We start from the raw sequence: 12,040 nt of genomic DNA on the forward strand, positions 1-12,040 counted from the left end.
GTACAAATTTATGATTAAAACAAACAACAATTTCATAGAGACATCTTTTCCATAGAAGAGCCATCAAGGAAGGGATAGCATAAAGAAGTGATTAATAAATTTTATCCTTAATGTATAGCATGGTGCCTGTCACATAAAAAGTACTTAATAAATACTTGCCAAGCTTAGTTCCTGAATGACTAAAAGTTACCAGAGTAAACCAAGCCCTCTCTCCCCCAAGCTAGTGGGGTGACATATTGCACCCACTTTCTTATGAGCTTTTTGAACACACCGAGCAGTTTTCAGTGAATATTAGTTATAACCAAAAATGTCATTTAAATTGGGTCTTTTTTGTTTGTTTCTTTGGGAAAGATGTATGTTGTGACCATGTATGTGTGTCTGAAAGAACACATTTAGGGGGCTGTGGTGAACAGTCCTCATATGCGTTTGGTTGTGTTAAGTATCTGTTAGCTCTTCTTTACTGGTAAGTGTACCAGCAGACAGCATAACTGGAGTCTAATACCATGTTTTCCCCAAGGGTATTTATATTTCAACAGGCATTATAGCCATAAGCTAAGGGGATAAAGCTTAAGCCCTGAAATGCTACGCACTAGCCAGAGAGAGGATTTATTTGAGGAAGACTGGCAACTGTCTATCTGCCTACCAAGACTAGCCTTTAACTTGGCTAGCTAGCTAGACATGTACATGCCTTTGCTAGGGATATGATAAATAAATACAACTTGAAAATCTTAGTTTTATATGTAATCACAATATTACTAATGTCAGTATAAATTACAGGAAGTCTATTTTCTAGCTCTAACATTTAATGTCACTCAAAATTGTTTTCATAGTAAAACACTATTGAAAATGAATATGCAAAGCATTCAGTAATGGTAGCTGGGCACCACCAGTTCTTCCGGTCTTCTGGTCTCATGGCAAAGGGGACAGTGGTTCATGGAGGCAATTAACCATGCATTACATTTCTTCCTCCTATTCTTAACTCTCCTTCTTCCTCTTTTGCTGTAGGTAAATAGAGGCCAATTGTTGTACCTTGGATGACTGACAACCCCAGGCACTATACAACAAATTAGGAGGTAGAACAGAAGCACTAAACACAATATTAGGCAGATTAACTGGGATGTTGAATGAAACCATGACCCTAAACCTCCAAACCAAGAAACCAAATAAATCCTAATCAAAACGGGGAAACATGGAAGAGAATTTCAAATTCTCATGGAATCTAGACTTTCTGGAACCACTGAGGCTAGATGAACCCCTGAAACTATAGTCCTGATATAATCTTTAAAAAACCTTAATCCTTAAAAAATATCCTCTAAAGTTTTCTTTAAACTAAACAGTAGTTTAGCTTAATTAGTAAACAATGTCTGCCCTGAGCATTATGCTCTTTTAAAAAACTATCTGTATGGGATCAAATTGACAACACCAACTCAAAAGATTAGATAGAAAACTTAAGGGGTGTTCTTAGTTATCTAGTAGCTACTATAATAGAAATGCTACAAGTAGGCACATTTATCAAACAAAAAAATATTTTCTAACTGTTTAGGGGGCCAGAAGTCAGGATTCAGGGTGCCATCTCTAGGGAAAGGCTTTGTGTCTCTCTGTTGGCTCTGGGAGAAGGTCCTTGTCTCTTTTCAGATTCTGTTTCTTGGTTCCTTGGAGATCTCATGTGGTGTGGCATCTATCTTCCCCCAACTGCACTTTCATATCTCAAAAGAGATTGACTTAAAACACACTCTACATGAATAACACCTTATTAACAAAGAAAACCCATTCCAAATGGGATTATAACCACTATAGGGGTTAGGATTTATAACACATATTTTTGGGGGACACAATTCAATCCATAACAGGGGGCAATGAGTTTATGTTAATGAGGGAGTAACAATTAAAACAGGAGGGTGAGAATGGTTGCACAACTTGAAGAATGTAATCAGTGTCACTGAACTGTACATGTAGAAATTGTTAAATTGGTATATGTTGTGCTGTACATACTCTCAACAACAACAACAAAGTAAAATAAATTGTTTTAAAGTAATGAATGTTCAGAACTTCTACATCTGGGGAGAAAGAGTAGAAGCACTATTCCTCCCACTATGTATAACTAATAACCCTGGAAATTATATAAAATTATATTTAAAAAAGCCAGTGCTGTCAAGTCGATTCTGCCCCATAGAGCTTCCAAGGAGCACCTGGTGGATTCGAACTGCCAATCCTTTGGTTAGCAGCCGTAGCACTTTAAGCACTACACGACCAGGGTTCCCAGAAATTATACATGAAACAAATATAACAAGTCTGAAAGTTTAAGAGAAGGCAGACTATCTAGGGAGGTTGGAACTCTGTGGATTCCCTGAGTTTTCTTTTTGCCTCATGTATTCTGTGTTGGAACTTGAGAAGCCACCACCCTATAAAAGCAACAGATGCAGACCCCCCAATAAAGTTCCAATAAAAACCTGGTCTCTAGGCCCAAGGATCACGAAGGGCGTAGCCTAGCATCACAGAAAACTTTTAGATAATAATCACTCCAACTAAGCACCACATGTAAAAATGTGACCCTACTCCCACCCATGACAGCAAAGACAAAACAAGTAGCCTAGATCTCTACCCTTGCCAGGATGTAGCAAGGTATCCCACTGGGGTGTTGTCAGAGAAGTCAGAGTAGGGAGCCAGGACTTTAATTCCCACTGGACAGTAATGAACTCCCCCTTCCTCCCACCCTGTTGTCAGTGGAGACCATGTGAAATCTGGATTCCCACCCCCACCTGCAGTAAAGAGGTGCCAGGTCCTTTCCCCATTTCCCACTGGGCAGTGCCAAAGGAAACTTAGTGGAGAGGCAGGACTTTCACCATTGTCCAGAGTTCATGAGGACATCCCCACCCCATGGTATCATTGAAGGATATGTGGGGAGCTGTAGTAAGGTACTCTTGCTGCTTACATCCAAGGTAGCTATTAGGGGAGGCCTACTGGGGAGCTTTTTTTACTGGGGAGCTAGAACTCCTACATCCTCCAATTAATAATACGGCGCCTCCTTTTCTCCTTGAGTGGCAGCAGAGGCCAAGTGTAGAACCTAGACCTCTATCCCCATCTGGCAGTAATGAGGCAGCACTCCCATTTTCCCTGATGGAATTGTGTCAGAAAAAGCCAACTAAAGCATACGGTTTAAATAAAATCTGGAATTTCATAACAAAATACCCTAAATAGCCAGGCTTTTATACCAAGAACCAGGAAAATATTAACTTCAATGGAAAAAAAAAAAAAAAAGACAACTGATGAGTGCCAACACCAAGGTGACAGAGATGTTAGAATCAGGGAAACTTTCAGCAATTATTTTTTATTTTCTGCCCTCTTTTTTCCCTCTTCCTTCTCTCCTTTCTGTACCCTGATGACACAAACATTAGAAATTGTTTTATAGTTGTACAGGGCCCCAAGTCTCTTCTTTTTTTTCCTCTGTTGTTCTGATTGGGTATTTTCAGTTGTTCTATCTTTGAATTCACTTATTCATTCCTCTGTCCCCACTATTCTGCTGAAAAAAAATTTTTAAAGAAGCCATTTATAAAAATTCTTCAATGAGCAATTATGGGTATGCTTGAAATAAAAAAAAAGTATAAAGTCTCAGCAAAGAAACAAAAAACTCTTAGCAAATAAATAGAAGATACAAAGAAACACAAGCAGAAATTTTAGAACTGAAAATACAATAAATGAAATTATAAACATCAATGGATGTTTACCCACAGGATAAAAATAATTTAAATGACAGATTTCTCATCAGAAATCATGATGCCAGGAAGAAGTGGAACAATATTTTTTAATTGCTGAAAGAAAAGAACTGTCAACCCAAAATTCTGTATCTAATGAAAATATCCCTCAGGGAGGAAGGGGAAATTGAGACATCCTCAGACAAAAGAAAATAAGAATTTGTCACCAAAGACAAAACAAAAAGAACACAGAAAACACAAAATTAAATGGGAGACTTAAACCTTAACACATCAATAATTATATTAATGGGAATGGTCTAAACACACTAATTAAAAGACAGAGATTGGCAGAATAGATTAACAATTAAAAAAATTACAGACCAATTATTTGTGGTCTACAGTAAATTCACTTCAAATATAATATTATAAGTAAGTTGAAAGTAAATGTATGAAAAGAGATATTCCATGCAAACATTCAAAATAAGGAAGATGGCTACATGACTATCAGACAAAGTAGACTCAAGGGCAAAAACATTTTCAGAGGCAGAGACCAACATTGTACAATCATAAAATGGTCAATTTACTTTAAGACGCTGTTGTTGTGAGGTGCCGTTGAGTCAGATCTGACTCAGAGCAACACTATGTACTACAGAAACACTGTTCAGTCCTGCTTCATCCTCACCATCATTGCTATGTATAAGCCCATTTTTGCAGCCAGTGTGCCAGTTCATCTCATTAAGGGTCTTCTTCTTTTTTGCTGACCCTCTACTTTACCAAGCACTTAAGATGTGTTGTTTGTTGTTGTTAGGTACCTTCGAGTTGATTCCAACTCGTAACAATACTGTGAACAACACAATAAAACACTGCCTGGTCCTGTGCCATCCTCACAATCCTAGCTATGTTTGAGCCCATTGCTGCAGCCACTGTGTCAATCCATCTCATCGAGGGTCTTCCTCATTTTCACTTGCCTGATAACATGTCCAGGGTACTTGAGATGAAGTCTTGCCATACTTGCTTCCAAGGAGCACTCTGGCTGTACTTCTTGCAAGACAGACTTTTGTTCTTCAGGCAGGCCGTGCTACATTCAATATTCTTTGCCAAGACCATAATTCAAAGACATCAATTCTTTTTCAGTCCTCCTTATCCATAGTCCGGCTTTCGCATGCATATGAAGTGACTGAAAGTATCATGGCTTGGGACAAGTGCACCATAGTCCTCAAAGTGTTATCTTTGTTTTTTAACACTTTAAAGAGGTCTTTTGCCACAGAGTTGCTTAAAGTAATACATCATTTGATTTCTTGACTGCTGCTTTCATGGGCATTGATTATAGATACAAGTGAAATGAAATCCTTGACAAATTCAATATTTTTTCCATTTATCATGATGTTGCTTATTGGTCCAGTTGTGAGTATTTTTGTTTTATGCTGAAGTGTAACCCATACTGAAGCTGTGGTCTTTGATCTTCATCAGTAAGTGCTTCAAGTTCTCCACACTTTCAGCCAGCAAAGTTATGTCATCTGCATATTGCAGGTTGTTAATGAGTCTTTCCCCCATGTGCCTGTCAGTTTGTCTTATTGTGGGGGCTTGTGTGTTGCTGTGATGCTGGAAGCTATGCCACCGGTATTCAGATACCAGCAGGGTCACCCATGGAGGACGAGTTTCAGCTGACCTTCCAGACTAAGACCGACCAGGAAGAAGGACCTGGCATTCTACTTCTGAAAAGAACTAGCCAGTGAAAACCTTATGAATAGTAGCAGAACATTGTCTTATATAGTGCCGGAAGATGAGCCCCACAGGTTGGAAGGCACTCAAAAGACGACTGGGGTGCCTTCTCAAAGTACAGTCAACCTTAATGATGTGGATGGAGCAAAGCTTTTGGGACCTTCATTTCTGATGTGGCTCAAAATGAGAAGAAACAGCTGCAAACATCTATTAATAATCAGAACCTGGAATGTACGAAGTATGAATCTAGGAAAATTGGAAATCATCAAAAATGAAATGGAATGCATAAACATTGATATCCTAGGCATTAGTGAGCTGAAATGGACTGGTACTGCCCATTTGAATCAGACAATCCTATAATCTACTATGCCGGGAATGACAACCTGAAGAGGAATGGTGTTGCATTCATCCTCAAAAAGACCATTTCAAGATCTATCCTGAAGTACAACGCTGTCAGTGACAGGATAATATTCATATGCCTACAAGGAAGACCAGTTAATACAACTATTATTCGAATTTATGTACAAACCACTAAGGCCAAAGATGAAGAAACTGAAGATTTTTATCAGCTGCTGCAGTCTCAAATTGATCGAACATGCAGCCAGGATGCATTGATAACTACTGGTGATTGGAATGCGAAAGTTGGAGACAAAGAAGAAGGAATGGTAGTTGGAAAATATGGCCTTGGTGATAGAAACAATGCTGGGGATCGAATGAAAGAATTTTGCAAGACCAACGACTTCTTCACTGCAAATACCTTCTTTCACCAACATAAACGGTGGCTATCCACATGGACCTCACCAGATGGAACACACAAAATCAAATTGACTACTTCTGTGGAAAGAGACTATGGAAGAGCTCAATATCATCACTCAGAACAAGGACAGGGGCTGACTGTGGAACAGACCATCAATTGCTCATATGCAAGTTCAAGTTGACACAGAAGAAAATCAGAGCAAGTCCACAAGAGCCAAAGTATGACCTTGAGTATATCCCACCTGAACTTAGAGACCATATCAAGAATAGATTTGATGCATTGAACACTAGTGACCAAAGACCAGGCGAGTTCTGGAATGACATCAAGGACATCATATATGAAAAAAGTAAAAGGAGGTTGAGAAGACAGAAAAGAAAGAAAAGACCAAGAAGGATATCAGAGGAGACTCTGAAACTTGCTCTTGAATGTCAAGCAGCTAAAGCAAAAGGAAGAATTGATGAAGTAAAAGAACTGAACAGAGGATTTCAAAGGGCATCTCGAGAAGACAAGGTAAAGTTTTATAATGACATGTGCAAAGAGCTGGAGATGGAAAACTAAAAGGGAAGAACATGCTCGGCATTTCTCAAGCTGAAAGAACTGAAGAAATAATTCAAGCCTCAAGTTCCAATAGTGAAGGATTCTATGGGGAAAACATTAAACGATGCGGGGAGCACCAAAACAAAATGGAAGGAATACACAGAGTCATTATACCAAAAAGAATTAGTTGATATTCAGCCATTTCAAGAGGTGGCATATGATCAGGAACCGATGGTACTGAAGGAAGAAGTCCAAGCTGCTCTGAAGGCGTCGGTGAAAAACAAGGCTCCAGGAATTGACGGAATATCTATCAACTGAGATGTTTCAACAAATGGATGCAGCACTTGAGGTGCTCACTCGTCTATGCCAAGAAATATGGAAGACAGCTTCCTGGCCATCTGACTGGAAGAGATCCATATTTATGCCTATTCTCAAGAAAGGTGATCCAACCAAATGTGGAAATTATAGAACAATATCATTAATATCACATGCAAGCAAAATTTGCTGAAGATCATTCAAAAACGGCTGTACCTGTATATCAACAGGGAACTGCCAGAAATTCAGGCTGGATTCAGAAGAGGATGTGGAACCAGGGATATCCTTGCTGATGTCAGATGCATCCTGGCTGAAATTAGAGAATACCAGAAATATGTTTACTTGTGTTTTCTTGACTATGCAAAGACATTTGACTGTGTTGATCGTAACAAATTATGGTTAACAATGAGAAGAATGGGAATTCCAGAACACTTAATTGCGCTCATGAGGAACCTTCACATAGATCAAGAGGCAGTTGTTTGGACACAACAAGGGGATACTGATTGGTTTAAAGTCAGGAAAGGTGTGCATCCGCATTGTATCCCTTCACCATACCTATTTAATCTGTATGCTGAGCAAATAATCTGAGAAACTCGACTATATGGAGAAGAAAGGGGCATCAGGCTTGGAGGAAGACTCATTAATAATCTGTGTTTTGAAGACGACGCAACCTTACTTGCTGAAGATGAAGGGGCATACTGTATGTCCAGCTTTTATTGTGAGGATGGCACAGGACTGGGCAGTGTTTTGTTCTGTTGTACATAGGGTTGCTATGAGTTGGAACTGATTCGACGACACCTAACAACAACAGCCGTATACATGCCCTGCATAAGACCAGGATTGTGAATATGATGAATATTTACTCCCCTGATTCGGTTATGTTAGACGGTACAATTGATCTGAGATATGGTGATTATCTGGGTGAGCCTACTATAAGCACAGGAGTCCTTTAAAAGCAGAAAGTCTTCTACAGTTGGTTGCAGAAGAGGAAGTTAGAGATTCAAAGCATGAGACAGATTTGACATACCATTGCTGACATAATGATTTGACATACTATTGTTGGCATGAGGAGGCCACATGATCAGGAACGTGGGTGGCCTCTAGAAGTGAGGAATGGACTCTGACTGACAGCAAGGAAATGGGAGCCTCAGTCCTATAGCCACAAGGAACCGAATTCTTCCAGCATTCTGAAGGAGCTGGGGAGCAGATTCTTCCCCAGAGCCTGCAGATAAGAGCTCAGCCCACCTGACACCTTGATTTCAGTCTTTAAAACCCTGATCATAGAACACAGCCATGCTGTGCCTGGACTTCTTACCTAAAAAACTACAAGTTAATAAATATGGATTGTTTTAAGGTACTAAGATTGCGGTAATTTGTTATGCAGAATTAGAAAACGAATACACCCTCTGTGCCAGACATACTTCCAGGTGCTGGGGATATAACGTGGCTCTTGCACTCAATAGCAGAAAAATGGTAAGTGCTATGAAGAGACGTACAATGGGTTGATATTATCAAGAGTGCCATATTTAAGAGAACTTGCGTGATAGGAAGAATGCAGCCAAGCTCAGTTCTGGGGAGAGAGCAATCCAGGAAGGGGAGGCAGGAGGCACCATGTAAAGGGCTTCATGTGGGAAAGAACTTGTGATTGACAAAGAGATGGAAAGGCATGCATGGAATCTAGACAATTAGAGGAAGAGTGGAGTCAGAGGAAGTTGGAGAGACAGTTAGGGGTTAGGTCAGGTAAGTCTCTGTGTGCCATGATAAGGAATTTGGGTTTGGTTCTAAATGTGATGGGAACTTATTGAAAGACTTTAAATAGATTGTATGAACTGATTTACATTTTCTAACAATTGTACAGTGTGGAAGCAAATGTAAACATTCCAATTAAAATCAGGAACAGAGATAGACTTTTTGTCCTTCTTATTCATGGAATTGAAATATATTACATTAATTTTTTGCCTACAGTAATTTATTCCTACATTTTTTAATGCTTTTTTCAGCGTTGGGGTATTTTCCTATTTATTTATTTTATTCCTTTGTCTCTATCTTCCATACTTTGTGCTTATTTTTTTTATTTCAAGAAAATTAGAAGAAATTTATAAAAACAATATTAAAATATCCAACCAAAGATTGACATTTTAATAAACTAACATGTTCACTTCGAGTTTTTCTGTTTTTCAATAAAAGAAGGATATATTATAAAGAGAAAGTCCATTTTGCCCTTTATCTTTACCCTGTTTTCTTTTCAAGAGGTTAGCTATAGCATAGATTTTGTGTGTATCCTCCCAGACCTTTGTAATTTTTTTTTTTAAACATACACACACATATTTTTATTGTTTGGTGAACTTTTAAAATTAAAAATGCCATCTTTTATATATGTATCATTTATTTACATAACAGGTTGTTAGGAGCCATGGTGGTACAATGATTAAAGTGCTCATCTGCTAACCAAGAGGTTGGTGGTTTGAACCGATTAGCCACTCAGAGGGAGAAAAGACCTGAAGATCTGATCCCTCAAAGATTACAGACTAGGAAACCCTATGGGGCAGTTCTACTCTGTCCTGTATGTTTGCTATGAGTCAGAATCAACTCGACAACACACAACAACATTAAAAAAAAAAAAAAAAAGAAAATAGGGTAACTAGTTTTTTTTTTTTTTTTTTTTAGTTGGGAGTAGACTGCAGACTTCAGATGAGCAATGGTGATGACCTGGACCATGGTAGTGGTAGTGGAAGTGGAGTGAAGTGGATAAATTTGAGATCTAGTTTTCTTTAGCTTTTTTTTTTTTTTTTTAGTTGGGAGTAGACTGCAGACTTCAGATGAGCAATGGTGATGACTTGGACCATGGTAGTGGTAGTGGAAGTGGAGTGAAGTGGATAAATTTGAGATCTAGTTTGGAGGTAGAGTTGACAGGTCTTGCTAATGGATTAGATGTAGGAAATGAGGATATTAGAAGAATCAAGATAATTCTTAAATTTTCAGCTTCTGCAACTGAATGGGTACCTAACATAGGGAAGACTGGAGGAAGAAGAGATTGGATGAGGGGTATCAAGAGGTCTATTTCACCATAAAAGGTTTGAGATGCCTATTGGATATTGTCTTAGGCTGGTTCTCTAGGGCTTGGTTGCTAGCCAAAAGTTAGAATCTCTAGTCACTCCTTGGATACCCTATGGCAGTTCTACTCTGTCCAGTAGGGTTGCTATAAGTTGAAATTGACTTGACGGCAATGGGTTTGGTACATATATATACACAGAGAGAGATTTATATCAAGGAAATGGCTCACCTGGTTATAGAGGCTGGAAAGTCCCAAGTTCATGGGTCAGGTTGGAGGCTTCTCCCAACTCACATAGCTTCAGGGGCCAACGAACCCAAGATCCAGACTGTGGAGGCTGATGAATCCCAAGATGGGCAGGCAAGCTGCTAGCTCAAGTCCGAGGTCAAGAACTGAGGTCAGAGGAAAAGGAACCAGCTGCAGGATCCAGAGCGAGCGTAAATCAGCAAGGCTTGCCAGAAGGTCCACCTATCCTGGATGCAGGGCACACTCCCAAGAAATCTTCCTTTCAGATGATTGGTTACTCACAGCATATCCCATCATGGAGGTGATCACATTAGATCAGATCTCAACAACTGCCAAATACATCACAACGGCCAAATTACTGAGAATCAAGGCGCAGCCAAGTTGACATGCAACCTTAACGATCAAAGAGAACAAGTACAGATGTCAAATTTGTAGTTGGATTTTTAAGCCTGGAATTCAGAAGGTAGGTTAGGACTGGAGATATACATTTGGCAATGATCAGCAAACGGTTCATGCTTAAAGCCTTGAGATCGGTTACCTAGGTAGAGAATGTAGATAGAAAAGAGAAAAAAGATGAGGACTGAACTGGCAGCTGCTCTGAATTTAGAGATTAGGGAGCTGAGGTGGCACCAGCATAGGAAGCTAAGAAGGAAACAGGACAGCGAAGAGTCCCGAACACAAAGAGAAGAGAGAGGAGGGAACAAGGTGAGAAAATGAAGCCAGTGACTATGTAGCTCTTTTACTTTTGATCCCTACACCATCCTGTGGAGTAGGCAGGGACAGAAAGAATTATTATTTTTGTTTTGGAGATAAAGAGTGGTTTTGAGAAATTAAATGTCTTGCCCTGAATGACCTGGCTAATCAGGGGCCCTGCAGAGTTTCTAGTTCCTGATCCTATGCCTTTGGTGGAAGCCTGCAATCATCCTATTTTCTTCTGTTGGGATTATTACAATCATGCCTTGGGGCCCATTGTAACTGTAAGGCTTTGTGTCTCCACCAAACATGAATTCTGGGATCTTATATGTTTGAGGCCAGTTTTCGCGGTTTTCTTACTTCCTTATTCATCCATAGGACATCAGCTGGCAGTTTCCCCTGCCCTAAGTGTCCACACCTGTAGTGACCCAGGCTCACCTCTTATTTTAAACTTATTGAAAACTTAAGGACTCACACCTGAATTCCAGATATGCGGCATCAGTTACCTGAATTCTTCGCGGGTGATGCTAAGTGTATATTGTGGGAGTTCTTGAACTTTTACAATATGCTTGACCATGCTTAATAATTGTTACACTGGGTAACATTAAGTTAAACAGAATATTAACTTGGGGTTTTGGTATTCTTGCAGATTATTTAGGGCTTAGGCTAAACAGTAGTACTGGGTTTTCTCTGTTCTTTCATGGCAAATGAACACGTACCAAAATCATCTCTCTATTCCTCTCCTGGAGAAGTCTGTGAGTTTAAGTTCTGGCTTTAATATTTGGAAAGCAATCACTGGGATCTAATGGGCTCAATCCCATGACTAAGGATGTTTTTCCTTTGAATTTGGTCTGCTAGGTTTAAGGAGCACTCAGTTACTGAGAAGTAATTAAAACAAAACAAAACAACAAACCTGCTGTCAAGTCGATTCTGACTCATAGCAACCCCATAGGGTTTCCAAGGCTGTAAATATCTGGAAGCCGGCTGCCACATCTTTCTCCCACACAGCTGCTGGTGGTTTTGAAT

The sequence above is a fragment of the Elephas maximus genome, chromosome 5, assembly GCF_024166365.1.
Source record: "Elephas maximus indicus isolate mEleMax1 chromosome 5, mEleMax1 primary haplotype, whole genome shotgun sequence".
NCBI lineage: Eukaryota > Metazoa > Chordata > Mammalia > Proboscidea > Elephantidae > Elephas > Elephas maximus.